Source organism: Eptatretus burgeri, chromosome 1, assembly GCF_056783735.1.
Source record: "Eptatretus burgeri isolate ZD-2024b chromosome 1, Ebu_testis_v1, whole genome shotgun sequence".
Taxonomy (NCBI): Eukaryota; Metazoa; Chordata; class Myxini; order Myxiniformes; family Myxinidae; genus Eptatretus; species Eptatretus burgeri.
Window position 1 is genome coordinate 140,370,502 of NC_140961.1, and position 13,229 is coordinate 140,383,730.

The following is a 13,229-nucleotide window of genomic DNA, read 5'->3' on the forward strand; positions in this document are numbered from 1 at the left end:
CCAAGGCAGGGTATTAGTCATCAACAGTCTCGTCACCTCAACGTTATGGTACAAGCTTCTTGCCCTACAGCCACCTGCACACATCGTGGACAATATACAGAAATGCATCACTCGTTTCTTCTGGTCTGGAAAGCATTGGCTGCGACCGGAAATCCTGAACTTACCAGTGGCTGAAGGTGGCCAAGGACTCGTGAATGTCAAGTGCCGCATCATGGCTTTCTGGCTGCGAACAGTATGGCGCTTCTTGTATGAACCCCGTTTGGTCTGGAGCCAACTCACCAATTGTATCTTCCGACAAACTGGAAAATTAAACTTTGCACAAGAGTTGTTCTTGATGGACTCAACCAAGATAGATTTATCTGGGTTACCTGCTTTTCACCGAAGCCGACTCAATGCATGGCAAGCTTTCGGCTGCCGTCGTGACTCCTCGACAGACACTGAACCCATCTTCTTCAACGAGCCACTGTTTCACAACAATTTATATGAAGGCAATGAAGGGGAAAATGCTTTCATTCAGCAGTTCATAAACAATGCAATAACGAAAGTGTGCCACCTGAAGAATGTCACCAATGATAGGTGGCTAAGTGCCACTGCTCTTGCATCAGAGGTTGGCATTAGATCATGTCGCAAAGTGGACAGCGTGCTATAATCGGTACTACATACCTACTGTGCCTCACAAAAAGTTTGGAAAAAAAGCCTCCCATACCCACCTCTGACTTTTCCCCACCTTTCCCAACCTTTAACTATCTGGCTCTACAACTCTAGAACCTATTGGTTTTGGCCGATCTCGATCTTTTTCTGGGAATAATCGAAAAACCCTGAACATACAATGCCTAAAAGTCCTTTTTCCCTCTTTGTCCTCCCCCGTATCCTGTAGATGGGTCACAGTCTTATCAAAAACCCCTTCCCCTTTATTCTATTTGGAATTGGTACTATAGACAGCCTGTCCCAAATGGGTTGGAGATCTCCAATGTAGAATCGCACATTGGGTATGCCAACAAATTCTCTAATTCACTCGTTTTCACAAACAAAAAGTGAGCAATGTCCCTTCTGTGGAAAACCAAAACACGACCTCACACGTATATAAGCTGTAACCTTTTAACCTCTTTATTTGTTTTCCTGAAGATGCTTTTGGCATGTCTTTTGTTTTGATTTTCCAACCTTTATTTTTGGCTCGAGTTTGCCCTTTAACTCCACAACAGCAATCCTAATTCATATTTACTTTCACAAGCTTAGCTTGCGATATATAGGACAAGAAAATCAAAAATGTGTCATGATTTGTATACAACAGATAGCTTAGAGGTGTTTAAAGCCCTTTGTGTTTCAAGAATCAAACTGGAGTTCTGGTGTTGCTCTCAGGTACAGGTGTTTGAGACCCAATGGTGTGTAAACAATGCCTTCTGTGAAGTATATGAGGGTCAGTTAAAATTTACTTATTCGTTAGTTAGTTTCCCCTCTGTCTAAATTTTCTTGTTGTTTGTTTCTGAAAATTGTGTGCAACTGTGTGAGCCTCTACATGTGAGGCAATCAATTTTTGTATTTTTGTAATAAAAGGACATAAAAGTCAAAAAAAACTATTCCCCTCTCTCCCCTCTCTCCCCTCTCTCCCCTCTCTCCCCTCTCTCCCCTGCTGGTGGTTTGGTTTCTGGGCATGGTGTCATGGCCGCCATAGGCTCCTGCTCTGTGTTGTGAGTCCAGTTATTATCTTCCCTGCCGTTTAATATTTTCATTGTCTTTTTTTTTCTCTTCCCCCTCTGCTTTCCACTCCCACCCCCTTTCCTCTCGACTCGCCTTCCCCTTCCTTTCCCGTCCCCTTCCTTCCCCATCCCACCCACTCTCATCCACCCTGTTTGAGTTCGTTCCTCCCCCCCCCCACCCCCACCATTTTTTCCCTGTGTGGTTCATAACGGTTTGTGTTTATATTTTTCACTCCCTTACCTTTCCCCTTTTCTTCTATGAGAGAGAGAGAGAGAGAGAGGAGAGAGAGGAGAGAGAGGAGAGAGAGGAGAGAGAGGAGCGAGAGGAGAGAGAGGAGAGAGAGGAGAGAGAGGAGAGAGAGGAGAGAGAGGAGAGAGAGGAGAGAGAGACAGAGAGCCCACCACTTGTGGTATAGGTGAACTTTGAGCCGGTAGCCGACTCCGTTATCGAGTGTGTTCCTGTTTCCCAATATTATGGTGTGTTTTTTTGTTTCGGCGAAAGACCCGTCTGAGCGGTTATATGACCTTTCCCCTCATTCCCTCCCTCAACCCCGCCCCTCACTTCCGTTCATTGAAATCAAAGAATGTCGACACGTTCCCGCTACGTGGCCTATGAGGCCTTGATAAGGAAAAATGGCATCGTGTGCGTTCCTCCTAACGAGGTCAGTGTTGATGACATTGTTTCTGCCATTGATAATATGGTTGGGTTTGAAAAAGTCCACACAGCTTCTCGTATGAACAAACGTGTAATTGTTTTTTATATCGGACGATGTTTTAGTACATGACATCGTCTCGACCGGAATAACAACTGAAAATGGTTATTTCATCTTAGCCTCCCCTCTCGCCACAACTCGTACCAAAATTGTACTCGGTAATGTCCCACCTTTCATCAGGAATGAAGCAATGGTAAAATAATTATCTCGATCCGGGACTGTCGTCTCTCAGATTACAATGTTACCGATGTCGGAACGAGCAGGCTCGACACGTGATGTCTTTCAGGCGACAGGTGTACATTGTGCTTCCCTCATCTAACGTCGATAAAGTTCTAAATGTGGTCTTTAAATTTCGCATAGATGGACACGAGTACCAGGTGTACGCGTCGACGGAAACATTGAAATGTTTTAACTGCAATGGTTTCAGCCATTTAAAACGTTTCTGCCCGAAAACTGCATCCCCAACAGCCGAGGATACTATCGCTCCGTCTAATACGGCTCCGCCTGTTAGCACCGATGACCCTGTTACAGTCTCAGAGAACGGAATATCAGACCCTGAGGATACAGAGGACAGTACCTCAAGTGTGTGGGATGGGTTTACAACTATTCTCTTATTAAGGAAAAGAAAGACGGATCAGAACGTACTTAACCTACATAAAGGAAAAAAAAAGTGGTGTTGGCTGTGAGTGAATAAACTCCGGGCTTATGTGACACAGTGTCAATGAAAAATCGGAATGAGTCACTCTCAAACGATGAAATGGACTCCCTGTTGGTTGATCAAGGTAAAGGAGATTTACTCCCAGAGAAAATTATGAAACCATAGTCAAGATCCCTACTTCTGAGAAGGGAATTGAACCATGTAATGATCATACCGAAAAAGAATTAAAAACTGTCTCCAGAACCCCCAATTGTGTCACGAGGAAACCACCAACGACTCCTCAATGGTGGAAATTGCTCCATCGAATACCCCTGGATAGGAATACGAATACTCCATCGAATTAATATCTTTTGGTTTTGGCCCCCTCTTTCTATCACATATACAGTTGTTATTCAAACATAATGGCCATTTTAAAAATAAACAATGAACTTGTACTCCCTTTTGGGGTTGGGAGAGTGGTAAGGCAGGGCTGCTCTCTTTCAGGAATATTGTATACTCTTTCTCTTGAACCCTTCTTGAACACCCTTCGTAAAATTCTTATCTGGTGTCACTATGGGAACTAATCCCATAAAAAGCATCGCCTATGCAGATGACATCTGTGTCTGCATAAATCATGCAGAAGACATTAAGAAGATGACGAGTACCTTGGATCTCTTTAGTAAAGCATCATCAGCCAGAATAAATTGGGCTAAAACAGAAGCATTGTGGCTGCAACCCTCTCCTATCCCATATCCACTCCCCCCTTTCCCTCTCCCTCCTCGTCTCCCTGGCAATATTTCTTGGAAAAGTGATGGGATCAAGTTCTTGGGAGTGTTTCTTGGTCTGGGCGATTTTGTGAGGCATAACTGGGATGGTTTGTTGGCACGCATGGAACTAATCTTACTGAAATGGAAGAGTTTACTCTGCCAACTGTCCTACCAAGGCAGGGTATTAGTCATCAACAGTCTGGTCACCTCAATGTTATGGTACAAGGTTCTTGCCCTACAGCCACCTGCAGACATCGTGGACAACATACAGAAATGCATCACTCGTTTCTTCAGGAATGGAAAGCATTGGCTGCGACCGGAAATCCTGAACTTACCAGTGGCTGAAGGTGGCCAAGGACTCGTGAATGTCAAGTGCCGCATCATGGCTTTCCAGCTGCGAACAGTATGGCGCTTCTTGTTTGAACCCTGTTTGGTCTGGAGACAACTCACCAGTTGCATCTTCCAACAAGCTGGAAAATTGAACTTTGCACAAGAGTTGTTCTTGATGGATTCAACCATAATAGATTTATCTGGGTTACCTGCTTTTCACCACAGCCTACTCAATGCATGCCAAGCTTTCGGCTGCTGTCATGACCCATCGACCGACACTGAACCCATGTTTTTCAATGAGCCACTGTTTCACAACAATTTATTTGAAGGCAATGAAGGGGAAAATGCTTTCATTCAGCAGTTCATAAACAATGCAATACCAAAAGTGTGCCACTTGAAGAATGCCACCAATGATAGATGGCTAAGTGTCACTGCTCTTGCATCATAGGTTGGCATAAGATCATGTCGCAGAGTGGATAGCGTGCTAAAATCGGTACTGCACACTTACTGTCCCTCACAAAAAGTTTGGAAAAAAACCCTCCCATACCCACCTCTGACTTTTCCCCACCTTTCCCAAACCTTTATCTATCTGGCTCTACTCGTCTAGAACCTATTAGTTTTGGCCGATCTCGATCCTTTTCTGGGAATAATCGAAAAACCTTGAACATACAATGCTTAAAAGTCCTTTTTCCCTCTTTGTCCTCCCCCGTATCCTGTAGATGGGTCACAGTCATATCAAAAACCCCTCCCCTTTATCCTATTTGGAATTGGTACTATCGACAGCCTGTACCAAAACGGGTTGGAGATCTCCAATGGAGAATCGCACATTGGGTGTTGCCAACAAATTCTCTAATTCACCGGTTTTCACAAACAAAAAGTGAGCAATGTTCCTTCTGTGGACAAACCGAAACACTACCTCGCGCGTATATACCCTGTAACCGTTTAACCCCTTTATTTGTTTTCCTGAACATGCTTTTGGAATGTCTCTCGAGTAGTTTTGATTTTCCAACCTTTATTTTTGGCCCGAGTTTGCCCTTCAACTCCCCAACAGCAATCCTAATTCATTTTTATCCTTTCACAAGCTAAGCTTGTTATATATAAAACAAGAAAATTAAAAATGTGTCATGATTTGTACACAACAGATAGCTTAGAGGTGTTTAAAGCCCTTTGTGTTTCAAGAATCAAACTGGAGTTCTGGTGTTGCTCTCAGGTACAGGTGTTTGAGACCCAATGGTGTGTAAACAATGCCTTCTGTAAAGCATCTGAGGGTCATTTAAAATTTACTTATTGGTTAGTTACTGTATACCCTCTGTCTAAATTTTCTTGTTGTTTGTTTATGAAAATTGTGTGCAACTGTGTGAGCCTCTGCATGTGAGGAAATCAATTTTTGTAATAAAAGGACATAAAAGTCTCTATCTCTCTCTGCCCTTTATTTGTTTTCTGGGTGTTGGTGGGTCTTGTGAAGTGTCATGGCGGCTGTGTCGTCTTGGTGAGCTGTGATCCGCCCTGTTTTTTTCTCCTTTCAATCCCCTTTCGCCTCGTTTTTTTCACCTCCTTTCCTTTGTTTCCTTCTACGCATCATTATTTGTGCTCCCACCCTCCCCTCTTCGTTAGACCTCGCGCTTCGGCCTTCCCTCACGCCGTCGTCACCCCACCCAACCCCGCCCATCTGTCCTTGTTATTTCGCGGTTTGCCCTTTGATTCATCTCTTCCTCTTCCCTCCCCATCCCTCCCCCATCCCCCTGTTTTCTCCCGTCTTCCCTCTCGACACACCGGCCGTGAAGGTCATTATCTCGAACGCTCATCCTTTCCTGAAGAATCAGACGATGATCTCCGAATTATCTCGTTATGGTTCTGTGGTTTCTCAGATTACTATGTTACCTTTACGTAGCCAGGACGATCGGACGAAGCATGTGATGTGTTTTCAGAGACAAGCTTATGTGGTACTTCCTCCCTCTAACGCTGAAAGAACCTTGAACATCGTTTTAAAACTCAAAATTGATTTAATCATGATTACCAAGTGTACATAACCACTGACACCTTGAAATGTTTCGAATGTGGTAATTTCGGACACTTGAAACGATTTTGCCCAAAGCCGACGTCAAACGATGAAACAAACCTCGTCAACAAGAATACGTCTTGTTCTTCCTCGACTGTGAAGGAAGCCAATCCCGTGTCCGGTAATTACTCCCAGCCCGATAGTCTAAACAGCAAAACGAATGTTTGTGATGGTTTCACCGTCGTTTCATCAAGGAAGCGAAAGACTTTACCTGATGGTCGTTTAACCCAGAAGAAAGGAGCATTTACAAACGAGGAATCTGTCGGTAATGTTCCCGCAGTTGTGACTGACATCACTCGACAATGCTTACCCGGTATGGACTCGGAATGGATCCGGAATGAACCTGGAATGGATCCGGAATGAACCTGGAATGGACCTGGAATGGACCCGGAATGGACTCTGAATGGACCTGGAATGGACCCGGTCTGGACCTGTAATGGACCTGGAATCGACCCGGCATGGACTCGGAATGGATCTGGAATGGACCCGGAATGGACCCGGAATGAACCTGGAATGGACCCGGAATGGACCCGGTACCTACGGCCAACAAGTTTACCCTACTTGCCGGTGAGGACAGAGACGTCTCCCTTGCAGAGACCGCTTTACCTGTTATCGCAGTAAATGAAACTGTTTCACTCGTTAAAAACTCTCCTATTGTTAAGTCCATTGACTGTGATACACAGACCACTAGTGATGAACCTGCTGTCACTTCGGTAAATGTTAACCCTGAATCCTTGTCAGCAGGAAATAGCGAAACAAATGTTAACCCTGTTACTGCTCCCATTTCATCACGTGGTGAAGCTGGAAGCGCAGGAAATGTTAAAATTGATGTCTTACGAAAGACCCCCAAAGTATTATCTACCTCCGCCATTGGAGGTCGATAACACCATCACGGTCGAGGGAAGCGATATGGCTGCATCCGCTGATGGTGTTTCCGTTTCATCAACTCTCCCAATTATTTCCGTTATTCACCAGGAGATGTTCCCACAATGGAAGAGCACATAGACGTGGTAACCAGTACAGATCCGTGTATCAATACTGACCACAGTATCGATATGCAGGACAGTACAAGCTTGTGTGACTCGGAAACTAAAACCGACTCTGACGAATCTGACCTGGAGGAAGCAAACAGGAACAGTCAGGTGGAAACGGTGGAGAAGCTCACCAGTCAGGGTCCCACACCTCCTGAACAAATAAGACTTTTCTTACAAAATACAAACAGGAAACGCAATATAAACCTGACGGAATACTTTCCAGATCTACCGTCCTTCCTTGAGTGTGCTCAGGCTATCATACGTAAGCCTGACTTATTCAGTTTCCACCAGGCACACTGTCACCGCTTTTAAAACTTGATCGCCAAGGCGAAAAGGGATCCTAATCAATTATCCCACTTCTGATCTTATTCTTAGAAGCTATTATCTTCCTCATGGCCAGTTTCAAGATTGGAACAATAAATGTTAATGGTGGTGGGACTCCGCTCTGCAAGATCCAAATTAAACAGTTGGTAGAGGTCAACTGTCTTGAGATAGCTTTGTTACAAGAGATCCATGCTGTCCGATCTGTTCAGGCTCAGTGGCAACTATTTATGGACAAAGAATGTTTCTTCAGTAACAACTCAACGTCGAAGGCAGGCATCATGTTTGTCTTCGGGAAACATTTCCATCCGTCCTGCCTTAAATTTATGAGTATTATTGATGGACACCTTGACTCTGTGACCTTCTCTATCAATCAGGTCAAGTTCACAATTCTCCATGTTTACGCTCCAAGCAAAAATGATGAGCGGATCTCGTTTTTTGCCGAACTGAGAAAATTCCTGCAAACACTGGATTTGCAGACTTGTCTAATCATTGGTGGCGATTTTAACTATACTGTTAATGCCTAGTGTGATCGAAATGGGCCGGAACCCCAACCATGTACCGCAAAACCTTTTGCAAACATCATTGCGAAATATAATCCCCATGATATTTGGTGCATACAGCACCCTTCTGATCGGTCTTATACATGGTGTCGTTGTTTAAACAACCACGTCTCACTTGCGAGGCTTGATCGCATCTATGTAAATTCTCATTTATTACATGGAGTTTATAAATCCGATATCGTGCCTTCTGGTTTCTCCAACCATTCCCGAGCTCGAATCTTTATTCAACTCTCGAAACCATGTCCAGGGAGCTCTCATTGGAAATTCAATAACAGTTTACAAGAAAACCTCAACTTCATTCAGGCCTTTGAATCCTTCTGGACGGCTCTCCGAGAACAGAAGTTAAGCTGTTCCGTTAACCCGCTGATATGGTGGGATTTAGTAAAAACCCAAATTGAAGGTTTCTGTCAACAGTATCAGTTTTTCTCAACAAGGGCTGACCATTAAGTCAAAAAAAGTATTACAGTTAGAGATTTTACATCTCCAACGGGTCATCGGACAAAATAATAGTAACATACAAAAAACCTTAACTGAGAAACAGTCCTTATTAAAGGAAATAACCGAGAGGAATGCACGCGGTGCCTTAGTTCGGATGAGGGTGCGACACCTGAATGAGGCAGACGTACCAACCAAGTACTTCTTTTCCTTAGAGAAACGTCTTCCCAGTAAACAGCTTTCTCAGCTGTGATTGGCAGATTCATCCATTACCTTTACCAAATCAGAAATCAAACTTTTCGTGAAGGAATACTTTTCGAAAATATATTCAATGGAACAAATAAATCCTGTCAGTGTCACCCATATCTCCGTAGGCCTGCCAGTGTTGTGTGAAGATGGGCGTTCCCAACTGGAAAGACCCATTACCTTGCATGAACTTGGCACTGCCCTGCATGGCCTTGCTATTGGGAAAGCACCTGGATTGGATGGACTTACAACCAAATTTTACAAGAAGTTTTGGCACTTATTGGGTCCAGAACTCATTAACACCTTGAACGCAAGCTGCCAGCTTGGAGAGCTACCTCGGAGTTGCCGACGAGCTCTTCTTACCCTCGTCCCAAAAAAGGGAGCCATGTTGTGTATTGAAAATTGGCGTCCTATCTCCCTGTTATGTACGGACTATAAGATATTTTCAAAAGCCCTGGCATCGCGACTTACTTCTCATCTATCCTCATTGTTGAAGGAAGACGAATGTTACTGTGTCCCAAAACGTTCCATCGATGACAACATCTCCCTTGTGAGAGACATCATTGAACTGTGCAAGGAAAACCCTAAAGATTTAGGACTTCTTCTCCTTGATCAGGAGAAAGCCTTTGACCGTGTTGACCAACGGTACCTTTTGGAAGTACTTGAGCGGTTTGGACTTAGTTCAACCTTCATCTCTTATATTAAAATACAATATAATAATATTTATAGTGTGCTTAAGATAAACAATGAACCTGTTGCACCTTTGTCTGTTAACAGGGGAATTAGACAAGGTTGCCCTCTTTCTGGGTTGCTTTATGCTCTCTCCATCAAATCCCAATTGATTTATTTGCACTGTAGACTAACAGTGTTTCGTTTGTCCCAGCTTGAACGGCCCATCAAGGTACTGGCATACGCTGATGACGTGTTTGTATTCGTACAACATATCAATGACATTAACATCGTTCGTTATTGTTTATTCTTATTTGAAAAGGCTTCTTCAGCCAAAGTAAATTGGAAAAAAACGAGCACCCTTTGGCTCGGTCCGTTGTGCTACTTGGCGCCTGGACTTCCTGCTCCACTGTCATGGGCCAATGATGGTGTGAAATACCTTGGAGTGTTCTTAGGTAATAATACCACAGTAGCGAAGAATTGGGCTGGTCTGCTCGAGTTTGTTGAGGGTAAACTGCAAAAATGGAAAGGTCTGATCACACAACTGTCATATCGTGGAAGGGTCTTGGTTATTAACACACTGGTAGCCTCTACCTTATGGCACAGGTAGTTCCTGCTGCATCTTCCAGCGGTGTTGCTTCAACAGCTCCAGAAGTGATTTGTGTCCTTTTTCTGGGACGGAAAACACTGGCTGCAACATGGGGTCCTCAGTTTACCACTGACCGATGGAGGCCAAGGCCTGGTCGACATAAAGAGCCGGTTAATGGCCTTTCGACTCTCGGTTGCTTTTCGCATGCTATACACGCGACCCTCTCCACCATGGGTCAACGTCGCTTGTCACCTTTTGCAACAGGCTGGGAGGCTAGGCTATGACCACTCTTTTCCTGATGGACCTTTCCAAAATCGACACATCTCTCTGGTTTCTATCAGAGCATGCTTAATGTGTGGCAGGCTCTGAGAATAACAAGAGCTACATATTCTTACACGAAACAGATGTTTCTGGAAGAACCTTTGTTCTACAACTCCTTTTTCCATAATATACCTGCTGATAGGTGCTTTATTCAACGCTTTACCGACAAGGGCATTAAATCTGTCGCAGATCTTCTCAGCCCAAACGGCAGCTGGATCGGAGCTGATGCATTGGCAAGCCTGGTCGGTGTGCGATCCTCTCGAATCGTGGCACGCATATTAGGTCGTGTGCTTTGGACATACAGACGGCTTGCCCCTGCTTGGGAGCAGGACCAGCAAAGCAATTAACAAAATACACATTGAATACCTTCTCTCTCGACCTTTCCTGAACTCGTATGTGCTTTTTCTCTTGCCAGCCCTCTTCCTTGTCCTCCTTTTAACGAAGGCTTCAATAGCCTTCCCAAACAAAAAGACCTTTTTTTTTTATTTTTTTTTTTTTTTTTTTTTTTTGTATACCTTGGTCGAGGCTCGTATGAGAGCTAACACACAACTCACAGCAAGGAGGCATGAGACAAGAGGGGCGGGAGTGGAAGGGACAAAACATTGGGGAACAGACACAGGTGAACTGTGGAAGGATGGGGAAGGATGGGGATGGGACGGGGAACATGGCGAGGGGAAGATGGACATTAAAGGGACTTTCAGGAAGGAAAGCAGGAGAATTGAAGGAAGTGGGCTTGGGTGGATTATCGGGGGTAGAAAAGATCGAGGATTTGGATGGGGGAAGATAAGAGGTGGTGGTGAACAGCTGTTTTGAAAGCCTGGAGGGAAGAATGGGAAAGAATAGAGTGAGGAAGTTTATTCCAAAGGCGGGAAAAAAGAGGAATGAAAGAGTGAAGATGAGCAGTGATTCGTGATTTTGGTAGTTTTACCAGAAGGGGGTTGTTGGCGGACCTTGAGCGACCTGTGGAAATGTGGTTGGGACAAATCACAGAGAGAGCAGGGGGGCAAGGCTGGAGAGGAGTCGGTAGAAGACAGAAAGACCACCGACCAACCTGCGGTGATTGAGTGAGAGGCCCAAAGACTCAGCTTCATTGCGGGAGATGCCAATGATCTTAAAAGCCCTGGTTTCGACAGCGTGAAGTCGAGAAAGGTGGGAGGCAGGAGCACCAGCCCAGAGGGGAGAGCAGTACTCCATCAGGCTACGGACAAAAGCTTTGTAAGTGGTCAGGAGCTCAAGAGGACCGAGGAAGGACTTTGCACGACGGAGGATTCCCAGTCGGCGACTGGCTTTTGAGGCAAGGTTGGAAATGTGACTTTCCCAGGAAAGGTCATGGCAGATAGTGAGACCCAGAAGCTTGAAAGAAAAGACTTCTTCCAGAGGATTGTTGAGAAAGTGGATGGGGGGGTTTTGTAAACGGTCCTTTCGAAGAGACATAGTGAGAGTGTGAGATTTGTCTGGATTGAAAGACATGTTCCACGTGTTGGACCAGTTTGTGATTTTATCCAGATCTGCAGTGAGCGAAGAAGCTGCTGCTTGCCGGTCTGAGGGATGACAGATGGTACGGCAGAGGGTGGAGTCATCGGCAAAGAGAAATAGAGGATTTTCCAGAGAGTCTGCGAGAAAAGAACAGGGCCCAGAACGCTACCTTGAGGAACTCCAGCCTGCACAGGAAGAGGGGATGAAAGAACTCCATTTAGGGCCACACGTTGACTGCGACAGGAGAGGAAGTCTGCGAGCCATGAGTGGAGATGGCCTTGAATACCATGGGAAGAGAGTTTGGTGAGTAGGGCAGGGTGCCAGACTGTGTCAAAAGCACGTGATATGTCCAGGGATACGGCTCGGATTTCCTGTCTGGCATTGAGGACCTCCATCCATTGATGGGAGAGCAGTAGCAGCATATCTAGGGTAGAGTGACCTGGTCTGAAACCAAATTGATGATTGGAAATCAAGCCATTGGAGAAGAGGAAGGATTTCATGTCTGAAGCGATGATGGATTCCATAACCTTGCTGATGATTGGGAGAAGGCTGATTGGTCTATAGTTACAGGGATCTGTTTTTGCACCTTTTTTATGCAGGGCAGTGATGTTAGCAGATTTCCAAGCAGATGGCAGATGACCTTGGGAAAATGAGAGGGTGAATAGAACAGAGAGAGGGTGAGCAAAAGCAGAAGAGCAGGCTTTGAGGACACGTGGGCTGATGCCGTCTGGACCGGTTGCAGAATCTGACTCGAGGTTTGAAAGCAAGCTCTCCACCTTGTCAGGAGAAAAGGATACAGAGTCCAGGGACAGTTGGGTGCGACTGGGTAAAGTGGGTAGAGATAGTGATGGGTTTGGGACACAAGATTTAGCTGCAAACACCGAGTTTAGACATTCAGCTTTATCACGTGTGGAATCAGCAGTGCGGCCATTTGAGGTAAGGGAGGGGATGGAGGGGGAACATACACCAGAAACAGATTTGATTAAACGCCACCAGGATTTTGAGGAGGGAGAGAGGTTTGAGAGTTCAGACTTGAGATGAGAAAGATGTTGTTTTCTGGCTCTCCTGAGGGTAGCTACACACTTGTTCCGAGCTTTGTGGAAAGAACTGAGATTGCCCTCAGTTGGGTTTGCTTTCCATGAGGCAAAGGCAAGTTGTTTCAGGACAACTGCCTCGCCACAAGCTTCAGTAAACCAAGGGCGGGAGGAAGGGTAAGACAACTGAACACGAGAGGGGATAAATCTGTGCATGAGGGAGAGCAAGTTTCTTTGAAAGAATTCCCAGGATGAGTTGATGTTTGAGAAAGTAGTAATAGGAGACCAGTCTGTAAGTTTGATGGCTGCTCGGAGACCCTGCCAGTCGGCTTGAGTGA